Raw genomic sequence first — 9,285 nt, 5'->3', positions numbered from 1 at the left:
AGAGCAGAAATCCAACATTCAATACAATCCCAACAATGAGTCATTTCATGCAAAAATAGGTCAGAACTCTAAGTCAGAAGGCTGCTCTCTTGCTGTGTCTAATTAAAATTTTTGAAGCAGGAAGTGTAGTTAATGCTTGAAGTTTTAATTTCAACAAGAAATTCAGAAAATGTCTCAGCATCCCCAAGAAGGAAGAAGGAAGCCAGCCTCATTGTCTATGTCTAAGGGAAATAGGGCTGGTTCTAAGCAAAGAGCAAGCGAGCTGTGCCTAAGAGGGAATGCTGGTATCTCTCCTTAGAAAGTGCCATCTGGAAGATGGGGAAGTGGGAGCCATGATGTCATTCCTCCATCTGTCCTCATGCCCATAAGCACACTTTAATCAACTGTCAATGACTTGATATTCAGATTTTGAATAGTAAATCGGGGGTGCAGCAGTGACAGACAAAGAAATGTCAATCATAAATTCCAGAAATTGCAACATGAGATTCCATTGCATTTTAGGAAGAGAAATGACAATGCATAAACAAAAATGAGGGGGTGGAGTGGGGTGGGGTGGGCAGAACCCTGAATCTGATTTTTATCAGTCGACAATCAAAGCATGGGGAATCAGAGAGGCCAAGTTAACTGATATGCCCTAGAATTTAAAAATTCCTGCATCTGGATGCCTAACTCAACCAAAGCAATTCTCTGAGGAATTTGAAATATACATCACCTGAAGTCAATGAAATCCACATGCCTGGGAACGCTTAAATCATTTCAATGGAAAGCCTGATTTTAATGATTCCTTTATCTCTAAGGCATACTCCTGTGTAAATCTTTCATTTCTAGTTCATGTGTGTAGTCTTGAATAGGATTATCAGAAAGATCTGTCATCTTCACAGCCTGAAGGCATGGCTCAGGGCTTCAGGCTTGAGACATACCCATCACTACCCTGTGCTTTCCAGGGAGGAAGGAGGTCCTTCCCACAAGGCACCAACTAGGAGGCACTTAGCCATATGCCTACCTTGTCCTGCATCTATGGCCACCAAATAAAGTGGGCTATCCACTAACCTTCAGCCCTCAATATTTTTTCACTTAACACTTAAAAGAATCTGCAGTGCTTGAAACCCCACTGCCTGCTACCAGAAGAAAAACGACTCCTCAGTAGCTGCCATTCAGTTATTATTCTATTTATATGATATTATAGAGCAGATATAATTTAGTGGTAGTACGTTGGAGAGGTTGAGTGGAAAGGAGCAATAAGAAACAATTCTTAGCGTAGGTCATTGTATGCTATAAGTATAGATAAAACTTTATTACACTGAATGCAAGTACACCTTTTAAAAGAAGATGTCTGTCACTGAAAATGTTGGAAAATATTTAGTACCTTATCATTTGGTACATTTGAAATAAATGCTGAGTGTGGTATGTTTCAAGCTGGTTGTGGTGGCACACCCCAGAAATCTCAGGAGGCTGAGGCAGGAGGGTCAAAGCTTCACAGTCTACTTGGACTATAAAGCAAGACACCGTTGTAAAAGCACTGTTCTAGGGTCTAGAGTAAACCAACACTTGAATAGATGGAGTTGTAGAGAGAGAAGGGACTCATCTATGTTCACAAAGCTGCTGGCCATAAATCCACTTAGAACTTGTTTTATCTCTGGGTCTTCTTACAATGCTGCCTTCACCTTGAAGTTAGTGTTCCTTTACTACACTTAATCATAATGTCTGTTATTACACCACACCTACTATCTACTTTTACCTGAGATGCCCATGCGATCACATCATTATATTCCATCCTGAAATCAGGAAGAAGCACTTTTCTGCATTTGAGGTGGTAATAATGAACAGTCCCAGACCTTTTTATGGTGCCCTGGTGTCCACATCATAACTCCGCTCTCTTTTCACAGATTTGTTATAGTCTTCCTATCATAACAAATGGTGAATATATTGCAGAGAGATTAAATCCTTGAGCCAGGAGTGATTGTGCATCCCTTTAGTACCAGCACTAGAGAGGCATAGCCATGTCGATCAGGGTGAGTTCCAGACCAGCCAGGGCTACATAGTAAAACCCTGTCTTAACAAACAACAACAAAAATATCATCACAAGCTAATTTTTTTTAATGTAAAATGATGTCATCACCTTAGGAAGTTACTTAAAAACAATATAGGGGGTAAAAGTGAGGCATAGTTATAGAAAACTTCCATAGCATGCATGAGACCCTTGATTTTATTCCCTGAACCTTCAATACTTAAATGTAGTTACCATATTGCCTTGCAATTCCAGAGTATATATCCAAGAGAAGTGAAAATATATGTCAATAATAAAAATTACACACAAAATTGCTTGTCTATCATGTACAAAGATTTGGCTTCAAATTTCAGCACCACAAAAACTTATACTGAAATATTAATAGTAGTAGTATTATAACCAAAGTGGACAAAGTTTGAAATATTGGTCAACTTAGATAAGTACAGGAAATCTGACAAGGACATTTCCTCAATTGGAGTTCCATTTTCCAGATAACTTTAGCTTGTTTTGGGTTGATGAAAGCATACCAGGATACTACTTCACCCCAGTTAGCTGTTATCAAGAAACCTGACAACAAAGGCAAGCAAGAATATGAGGGAAAGTAAGTCCTGGTCATCACTGGTGGGAGTTCCAGCTAGTATATCCACAATGGAAGTCAGGATATATTCCAGTTATACAACCCCTGAAGAATATGTCCAAAGAATTATGTGTCCTATCACAGAGAAATGATTGCATCCATATATGCAATGTGGTTGTATTCTAAGGTAAAGAAAACTGAAACTATGAAATTTGCTGGAAAATAGATGGATCAGGAAGGTACTATATTAAGCAAGGTAACCAAGACCCAGACAAAAACTGCATGCTCTCTCATAGGAAGACTGTGTGTGTGTGTGTGTGTGTGTGTAATATTCTATAAATGTATATAAATGTTGTTGGTCATACCTAAAAATTCAGAAAGGAGACCAAAGGAGAATAAAAAGATGTGCAAAGGAATGGAGGTGGTTAAAAGATCACATGTGACCGGAAAGCCAAGAAGGGGACTGGTGATGAGAGAATATAAGGGGCAGACAGATGGTTGAATATCATGAGGGGGAAGAAGATTCAACTAGAACAAATTTATTATTTGAAAATTCTCTAGTGAAACCTACTATTTTATACTACTTTGAAAGTAAAAGTAAATATGAAGTGTTTCATGTTGCAAGGATGCCAGTCTAGCAGCAACTTGATACCATACGGGGAAACAAAGAATACTCATAAATTATGTAACAAATGACAGTACAAATCCATTATTTCTTCTTTTGTTTGTTTGATCACAGGTAGCAGCCTATAAAATTCAGGTGTAGGAAAGGACTTTGTGAAGAAGACTCCATTTGATCAGGGATTAAGGCCAATGGTTGACAAGTGGGAACTCAAAAATAAAAAGTTTCTGTACAGATAGGGAAACAATCTATTGAAGAGGAATCATACAGAGTGGGAGGAAATCATTGCCAGATATACTGCTGACTGAAAATTAATATCCGGAATATGCAGAAAACTCACAAAACAAAGAATTGAGGAAACAAATAGCCCATTTTTTAAAAAAAAATGGGCTAGGCATCTAAACAGAGTTCTCAATAGAAGAAATAAAAATGGCTAAGGTCTACATCAAAAGTTGTTCACCATCCTTGGCAATTAGCAAACCGGATATTAAAACAACTTTGAGATTTCCTCTCACCCCAATCAGAATGGCTAAGATTAACAAAATAATTGACAGCAATTGTAGATGTGGTTTAAGGGAGAGAGGGTTTCTGTTGGTCAGATTGCAAATTGGTGTGTCAATCTGCATATTAGTGTGGATAATCAGAAAATAAAAGTAAAAATGAATTTACCATTTGACCCACCAATACGACTCCTTGGAACATATGTAAAGGATGTCATCTGTCTCCATAGATACTTGCTTAACCATGTTCATTTCTGCCCTTCACAATAGCTAGGGAGTAAACACAGTCTAAATGTCCTTCAAAAGATAAATGGTTAGTGGAGGTGTGGTACATATGCACAATGGAATACTATTCTGGTAAGAAAAGTGAAATCATGAAATGTGCATGTAAATGGATGGACCTAGAAAAGAATATGCTGAGTGAGATAACACAGATCCAGAAAGACAAATGCTGCATGCTCTCTCTCATCTCTGGTTCTCATCCTCAAATTTCCAGATTCGAGTATAGTACATGGGATGACCAAAGAAAGCTGGAAGTATGAGGGGACCATACATGGGGAAGGGTTGGGAGGGGAATAGCAGGATACAGGTGATATGAGATAGGAAATGGAAAAATTCTGAGAAGGATTCTAATTGGGTACCGGGGAGAGAGGTCCATATAGATGGAAGAGCAAGAAGGGAGAAATATCAGCAAAGTTGCTTGATAAAGCCTCAAGGAATCTTTTAAAAAATATTTATATAAAATCATACACAAAACATTTATGCACACACACACACAAGTTATGCAGCTAGGGCCAACAATGCTCCCCATAAGAACCATAGACTAATAAGAACCCCAGTATAATGCACAAGCAATCTCCTTTAGAATAGTTGGTTAAGCAGTCCAAGAGACACCCCAAAGAATACAGATTGACTTTTACTCTTGGCTGGCTATCAGAGCCTGAAGGTAAACTATTGTTGAAGACACTGCACATTTAGGACACTGGATTCAGATGATTGGAGTTGGATAAAACCTGAAAGCCTCCTTCTTGCAGCCTAGCTTTAGTAGTTTCAGAAAAAATATGTGTAAACTGCCAAGGGAGGGAAGCTGTGACAGCTATGAAGCACAACCATGATCAGCATGGCAAAGTAGACAGACAGATGCAGTAAGTGGTGCTCACATGGTGGTGCCAGCTAGTACTAGAAACCTAGTACTATTTACCACCCTGATACTAGAAACCTAGCCATCTTTCTGGTCATGGACATTAGAAGAGAATCTATCACTATCACTTTGCTAGATTAGCATAGTTCCTAAGTACATTCTAAATCTCATGCTTACAAAATCAGTGTAGCTTCCACCCCTCATCAAAGAAGTTTCTCTTCACAGACAATGGAGACCATTGCAGAAAACTGCAAATGGACACAATGTAGAGAGATCAGCAGATAATGGGAATTGCAGCCCCAGTGTGTACATTTGCATTATAGTTTGTGCATATATGGTTCATGGAACTTCACGGAAGAAGGGTCAGAAAGATTATAAAAGCCAGAATACCAGTAAATCCACCACGAAATAGTCTCTCATAGAAATGACTGCATCAAAAAGATCTGAACGTTGGCATATTAATAGATATGCTAACACTGAAGGGGGGCTATCTTACAGGTCCCACCTCTGAACAAGGAGCTACAGACAACTGGTGATTGCTAAGAGTGTGTTAGCCCTTCTCAGAAATGAGCCCCGTAATTGGTTGTCCAAAATAAGTGAACAGATTTGAAACCATATACACACAAACAAAAGTGGACCCAGAAGGTTTTATTTATACATTTGTGTATATGTGTGCATGTGCGTGCGTGCACACACACACACACACACACACACACAGAGGGGGGTAGAGGGGGAGGGAGAGGGGAAGGAGAGGGAGAGAGAGAGGGGCTAGAGGTATGACAGTAGTTAGAACATGGAAGGAGTTGGCAGGAGGGGGCTTGGGAAAGGCTGGGAGGAGGAAAGGAATGGGGAAAAGTGGAGTAAATAAAAGTAAATGCAAGAGAAAACAATTCTAAATTTATCTGACAAACAAGAAAAATATGTAAGATTTTATAGGCTACTGTACAAAATAAAACATTACACAATTTTGCAAGTTTAAAAACTTAGGTGTACTTATGAAAACTACATAGGTGTAATGGTGTTGAGAAAATAAAATATATTGATAAAATAGGTACATAGCAAAGTGTATAAATACATATTGCTATACTGTGTGCATCTATTCTCCACAAACCATTTATCTAGGTAATTTGCATATTTTGACAGACAACTTAAGTATTTTGATGAGACTGATGTAAACAGAATTTGCTTAAAGTATAGATATCTCTGGAATATGCTTTCACAAGTCTACATGGACAAACTGGAAATATGTACATCAGCTACTTTTCTCATTACTGCATTCAAATGTCTTACAAGAAGCAACTTAGAGGAGAGAGGATATTAGGATCATAGAATCTCGATGGAGGGGATGTGGGGGCTTGGGCTCCATCTAGTGGTCATGGATTGTAGAGTGATTTGCTACATCTCAACCTACCATGAATCAGAGATTACAGTTCAGAATGGAGCCAGCTTTAATCCTCTATTCCTGTACCTGTATCCCTGTATCTGCAAGCTGGATCCCATGTCCAAAGCATTCCCCACATTCCCCAGCATCATTATCCTCTAAAGTTCAAAGATATGGACCTACAAGGGGACATTTTATGTTCAGTCCACCATATAGGGGAAACCACCACACAGACACTCAGTTTATCCTTTTCTCTCATAAATTTGGTGTCTCATATTTTTGTTGAAAGTATGCATGATACGAGGTCTTTGCTGAATTTTATTAGACCTAGGATAGTGGTTTTGGTTATACCCAATTTATTTTCTAGGGGCTCTCTCTCTTTCTCTCTCTCTCTCTGTGTGTGTGTGTGTGTGTGTGTGTGATGTAAGATTACCTGGATGACTTCTTTTGTTTGTTTGGGTCAGAAGTATTCCTGAGAAGAACATCAGATTATCTTGTGGGTAAAATCAGCCTTTTTCTTTTTTAAAAAATAGTATTTAATTTATGTTAATTTATTTTTATTTTATGTAAGTTGGTATTATACCTGCATGTATGTCTGAATGGGGGTGTCAGATCCACTGGAATAGGAGTTTCAGAGAGTTATGAGCTGCCATGTGGGTGCTGGGAATTGAACTTGGGTCCTCTGGAAGAGCAGCTAGTGCTCTTAACTGCTGAGTCATCTCTCCAGACCTCAGCTTGTTTTTTATTCTATAGTACTTGATGGGAAATACCACTGAAAGCTGGGGTATGTGGTTGCCTTAGATTTTGTTTCTGCTCTAACTCAGTAAAGTCTACCTTCACCATCACGATAAGTTTCTGTGTTCCTATATCTGTGAGATGTATTGACAAAAGCAAACATAACAGGCTTGAAGTTGGGCCCTGCTTTCTCCAGGCCAGGATACATAGCTCCCATTATGGTTTTGACAATTATGTTGTCAAAGAGCTGGTTCATATGAGGAAAGATTTTTTCTGAGAAGAGTATGAATATTCTTAAAGATATTCCTTGATTACATTTATCATTCATAGTAAGCTTAAAGCACATTCATAATTACTCTAGAATTATTCTGAGTAAATATGTAATCTATTGCTACTATATTTTCAAAGAGATAAACAAAAATAATGACTGCATTAGTAGTTAAAGACTGTAATCATGTTGTATAGGTATATATTTTACTTGTAAGGCTAAAAATACCCCACATAGATAATAAATAGAAATTACTTTGGCGTACTTAGGGAAATTTTGTATTGCTATGACTAATGCCCCAACAAAGAAAAATTACATGAATGGCTTAAATTATAGCCATTCTTAAAAAAAAAATAATATCCTTGTTAAAATGGAAAATACAAAAGGTAAGAAATAATTTTAGCTCAGGGAAGGATGTAGGGCAATCTAGCCTTATTAGTGGGAAAGAATTATGTATTCAGTCCAAACCAGAGTTACTGAATAACAAGCCAAACAGCACAAATTGACAATTTGTTCAAGATATGGCTGTCAGGAGATAGCATGATATACTCACAGGTGTTGTGAGATTTGGAGCAATGGGAGTTATAGGTAACCATGATTAATTTTTTTAGTCCTTCCTACCACCTTTTTGTGGATTTTAGAATTTCTATTATGCAAAGGACCTAGAAACAGGAAATCTAGTTACAATGGTTGTGAGCAGGTGGCTTGTCAGGAGGCTACATTTGCATACACAGTTATACTCTTTGACTTAAAATTTGTACTTTGCCAGGGCAGCTTGAGGAAAAGCAGATGAACACTGTAGGTGAACAGAGTTTGATCTTCTTGGAACATGGCTCCTAGCCTAGGAGAAACTACTTGAAACATGAACTGTTTATTGAATCCCACAGCAGGGTTGTTTGAGAACACTTAGTATTTCATCCTCCACTCTACTCTCTGCATACTGCTTAACCAAGAAAGAGTTTTCATTAATATATGACTAAGTACAAAATGTCCAATACTCTCAAGGTATACTTCAGATTTAAAATAAATATGACAAAAAGAAATGGGTAGTGGATAATGAAGAAACACATAACTGGTCAAAGTGGTGAGAGTAGGTGACTGTGAGAGTCCAGCCATAGTTGAAACATCTACATGATACTTCTTCCACCTAAGGGAACATTATGAAAGAAGGAGTCAAAAGAATGTAAGTAACATCTGGAGGACAAGAAAGAAAGTTCCGAAATGTTGTTCTCTGAATGCAACATGGCTGTATGTACATTGCATCTCTGTGGTTACCTGTACAAGACTTGCACTAGATCCAGCCAATAAGAACTCCAGCATTGATAGGAGGGTGGGCTTCTGAAGTGCCACTCCTAGCTGAGGAGCTATTGTCAGTTGATTGCAGTTGGGAAAGGGATTGCTACTTTTATTTTAGAATATGGCTGATAGTAGGATAGCCACGCTCCATGGACAGCTCCACATCTGTGTGCAAATGGCCAGCACTCATCGGATTCATTGGGTTATTTATTGGATTCATTGGGTTATTTTTAAAGGAGGATATGGAAGTGGGAGGGAGATGTGTTGGAGTAGGGAAGAGTTTGAAAGGGAAGGTGAGAATAGATTATGATCAAAACATCATATATCAGGATGTACTGTATGATGGAAGAATAAATATTAAAAAAGAGAAAATGCATCATACATATGGGTGAAATGTTCAAAGGACAAATAAAATATTTGTCAAAAAATATGTAGAGGGGCCAATGAAATGGCTCAGTGTGTAAACATGCCTGTTGTAAAGTCCAGTGAACTGGATTTGATCCCCGCAGTTCACATGGTGGAAATCTACTCCTATATGTTGTCCTCTGACACCCACATGTACATGTCCATCCACACACACCTATAACCCCTACATCAAAACATAAATAGTTGTTGAAGATGTTTGCATTTGAATTCATCATGAATGAGTGTGTGTGTGAGAGAGTGGGGGCTATTTAGTGGGTGTATTGGTATTAGCAAGAGGGAAAGAAGTGGCTGCGCTGATAATGGGGATTGGAAATCCCTAGTTTGCTCTCCT

This window comes from Mus caroli, unplaced genomic scaffold (genome assembly GCF_978045245.1).
Source record: "Mus caroli unplaced genomic scaffold, Mus_caroli_1 scaffold_5, whole genome shotgun sequence".
In the NCBI taxonomy this organism is placed as follows: Eukaryota; Metazoa; Chordata; class Mammalia; order Rodentia; family Muridae; genus Mus; species Mus caroli.
Note: the sequence above shows the minus strand (reverse complement) of the source record.